Genomic DNA, 4270 nt, shown 5'->3' with positions numbered 1-4270 from the left:
TCTTCAGACCATTTGCTTGGAAAATCGTTTTCCAGCCTTTCACTCTGAGGTAGTGTCTATCTTTTCCCCTGAGATGGGTTTCCTGTAACCAGCAAAATGTTGGGTCCTGTTTGAGTAGCCAGTCTGTTAGTCTATGTCTTTTTATTGGGGAGTTGAGTACATTGATATTAAGAGATATTAAGGAAAAGTAATTGTTGCTTCCTATTATTTTTGTTGTTAAAGTTGGCATTCTGTTCTTGTGGCTGTCTTCTTTTAGGTTTGTTGAGGGATTACCTTCCTGCTTTTTCTAGGACATGGTTTCTGTCCTTGTATTGTTTTTTTTTTTCTTTTTTCTTTTTCTGTTATTATCCTTTGAAGGGCTGGATTCGTGGAAAGATAATTTGTTTCTGTTGTGGAATACTTTTGTTTCTCCATCTAAGGTAATTGAAAGTTTGGCTGGGTATAGTAGCCTGGGCTGGCATTTGTGTTCTCTTAGTGTCTGTATAACATCTGTCCAGGCTCTTCTGGCTTTCATAGTCTCTGGTGAAAAATCTGGTGTAATTCTGATAGTCCTGCCTTTATATGTTACTTGACCTTTTTCCCTTACTGCTTTTAATATTCTATCTTTATTTAGAGCATTTGTTGTTCTGATTATTATGTGTTGGGAGGAATTTCTTTTCTGGTCCAGTCTATTTGGAGTTCTGTAGGCTTCTTGTATGTTCATGGACATCTCTTTCTTTAGGTTTGGGAAGTTTTCTTCTATAATTTTGTTGATGATATTTGCTGGCCCTTTGAGTTGAAAATCTTCATTCTCATCTACTTCTATTATCTGTAGGTTTGGTCTTCTCATTGTGTCCTGGATTTCCTGGATGTTTTGAATTAGGATCTTTTTGCATTTTTCATTTTCTTTGATTGTTGTGCCGATGTTCTCTATGGAATCTTCTGCACCTGAGATTCTCTCTTTCATCTCTTGTATTCTGTTGCTGATGATCACATCTATGGTTCCACATTTCTTTCCTAGGGTTTCTATCTCCAGTGTTGCCTCACTTTGGGTTTTCTTTATTGTGTCTCCTTCCCTTTTTAGGTCTAGTATGCTTTTGTTCATTTCCATTACCTGTTTGGATGTGTTTTCCTGTTTTTCTTTAAGGACTTCTACCTGTTTGGCTGTGTTTTCCTATTTTTCTTTAAAGACTTGTAACTCTTTAGCAGTGTTCTCCTGTATTTCTTTAAGTGAGTTATTAAAGTCCTTCTTGATGTCCTCTACCACCATCATGAGATATGCTTTTAAATCCGGTTCTAGGTTTTCAGGTGTGTTGGGGTGCCCAGGACTGGCTGAGGTGGGAATGCTAGGTTCTGATGATGGTGAGTGGTCTTGGCGTCTGTTAGTAAAATTCTTACAGTTTCCTTTCACCATCTGGTAATCTCTGGAGTTAGTTGTTATAGTTGTTTTTAGAGCTTGTTCCTTTCGTGATTCTGTTAGCCTCTATCAGCAGACCTGGGAGACTAGATCTCTCCTGACTTTCAATGGTTAGAGCACTCTCTGCAGGCAAGCTCTCCTCTTGCAGAGAAGGTGGACAGGTATTTGGTGTTTAGACCTGCCTCCTGGCAGAAGATGAAGGCCAGAAACAGGGCTTGTCCCAGAATCTGTGTAGCTTCTGTAGTCCACACTCTCACCTGTACAGACTAGTCTTGGTGGGATCCGGGAACCATGATGGCTCTCCCAGGTGCCCCAGCAAATCCCTACTGGGCAGGGCAGACACCTCTCCTCTGGCAGGGAAGGTGCTGGGATGTCTGGAGCTCGAAACGGGGTCTGCCTCAGAAGCTCTGTGGCTTCCTCCTGTCCCAGAAGCTGTTAGCTTCTGTAGTCCACACTCTAACCTGTGCAGACCAGTCTCGGCGGAATCCGGGAACCAAGATGGCTCCCCCTAATGCTGTGGCCGAGAATGAGTGATTTTTATGATGGAAATCTATGATGCTGGTTTTCATTAGCTTTTTGCTTCATGGATCACACTACTATATTTTCTCCAAATGATGTTTTTGTGCCAGTTTTGGAGTCTCAGGATGCAGATCATCAATCCTAATTCTATAAAGTTCTTCTTTTATATTTGCCTCAAAAAGTGTCTTTATTCAGAGGGAGGGAGGCAGGGAGGGAGGGAGAGAGAGAGAGAGAGAGAGAGAGAGAGAGAGAGAGAGAGAGAGAACAAAAAACCAAACCACCCAGGACTGAACCCTGGGCTAGGACCAGGTAGCAGAACAGCCCCTCAAATGAGGTCAGCAACGTTGAGGAACATCTCTTCAAAGAAGGTGTTGTAGAAAGTCTGAATGTGTCAAAGAGTCCTCTAGTCTTCATCTGTCACCATGTTAATAGCCACGCCCTTCCTGCCACAACAACCACCTTGTCTGATTCTGTGGATGTAGTTTTCCTGTTGGTAGAAAAGTCTAATTGATGGCTAAGGAGACCTGCTAAAACATCAATGCCTCTTGACAACAGGTGAGTGGTAATTAAGACTCATGTCTTATTTCTTTTGGTCCATATCTCCATGCATGGCAGAAACAGTGAAATCCTGGGCACTCATCTTCTCTGTGCACCAGTCCACCTTCCTTCTGGTATTGATAAAGATTATTGCCTGGGTGATGGGCAATGCTTCATACAAGTCACACAAAGTGTCAAACTTCCACTCTTCTAGTTCCACATTGATGTAGAATGGCCAGATACCCTCAAGGGTCAACTCTTTCTTCTTGACAAAAATCCAAATAGGGTCTCTCATGAACTTTCTGGTTACCTGAAGGACATCAGAAGGCACTGTAGCAGACAACAACACTACCTGTGTGTTACTGTTGAGCATTTGGAATATATCATACATCTGATCCTTGAACTCATGGCTTAACATTTCATTTGCTTCATCCAATACAAACATATTGATGTATTTGGAGGACAGGTATCTCTGGTTAAGCATACCAAACACCCAGCCAGGGGTGCCCACGATGATATGGGGAGCCTCTATTTGCAGCTTCTGTACCCCAGCACACAGTTGGTGCCCCCAATATAGGCATGACAAGAGGCACCGATGTAGTCTCTTAATGCCTTAACCACCTTTTGTATCTGCTCAGCCAAATCATGAGTGGATGCCAGAACCAAAGCCTGAGTGGCCTTTATATCTAATTCAATCTGCTGCAGAATTGATATGGCAAATGTAGCTGTTTTCCCAGTCCCAGACTGGGCTTAAGGAATCACATCATAACTCTTGATACAAGGAAGAATATCTCTCTGCTGGATGGCAGAGGGCTTCTCAAAACTATAGACATAAATACCCGGAGGAGGGATTCTGAGAGATTCATGTCATTGAAGCTAATCACAGTTTCATTCCCATTACTCTAGATGATGCCTTCCGGCTCAGTCCTAATGGGGCCATTGTCTCTGGATAGAGAATCCTTTCTTGCAGACATGATCCTTAGAGTCTCCTATAGACTTCTTTAAAGAGCTTTAACTTAAAAAGAGATCTTAATACAAGTTTCCTAGAAAATGGAGCCGGAAGTGAAATTTATATCTTAAGAGTTGACTGGAAGATGCCGACTTATGTCAGCAAATATGAAGCTATGTTGGGAATGAGACAGAAGGAAAGCCAATGGCCACCATTGCAAAAGAAAGAGCTCTCGACAAGCCAACATACCTTGTAATCATTTGAGTCATTTTTATCACTGGAATTTATTTTATGAATATGGATGTTTTTCAAGTGTATCTGTACACCTTGTGTATGCCTGGTGCCCATATGGTGAGAGAGAGATTGGATCTCTTGACATTAGAATTACAGGAGGCTGTGAGTCACCGTGTGGGTGCTGAGTGGGAGGAGATGCTTTTAACCTCTGAGCCATCTCTCCCATCATTGACATTTTAACCATGTTTTGTCAATGTGGCTGCACTAAGGGTCTGTGTTACTCAGCCTCTCTGCAGTGCTGTTGAGTTAGACAGATTTTGTGTTGTGCAACATAGATTTAAACCCTTGGGTTAAATCAGAACTTCAAAAAGCCTGCACGATCTTTGCAGAGGACATAGTGGCAATTTGTAGAAGCCTTCTCCTCATTCCAGGAGAGGCAGAAACAGCCCAGGCAGTGAGTGTTCTAAGAGATAAGGCCATGGTGGGTACTGACACTATAGATGCATGGGCTAAGCAAATACAGAGGCCCAGAACATGGGCCATTTATGCTCATCTTTGTTGAACATTTGTCTTTGCAAATTCATGCACGCTCTTTCCTTTCTTAAAATGATATCCATCATCATTGACTATGCTAG

The 4270-nt window shown here is 42.2% G+C and overlaps 1 pseudogene; it reads right to left on the bottom strand.

The window, feature by feature from the left end:
• On the bottom strand, positions 2196 to 3440 carry Gm12920 (predicted gene 12920; annotated as a pseudogene).

Source organism: Mus musculus, chromosome 4 (assembly GCF_000001635.26).
Source record: "Mus musculus strain C57BL/6J chromosome 4, GRCm38.p6 C57BL/6J".
NCBI classification, from domain to species: domain Eukaryota; kingdom Metazoa; phylum Chordata; class Mammalia; order Rodentia; family Muridae; genus Mus; species Mus musculus.
The sequence above is the reverse complement of the archived record's forward strand: the minus strand, read 5'-3'. Positions and strand labels throughout refer to the sequence as shown.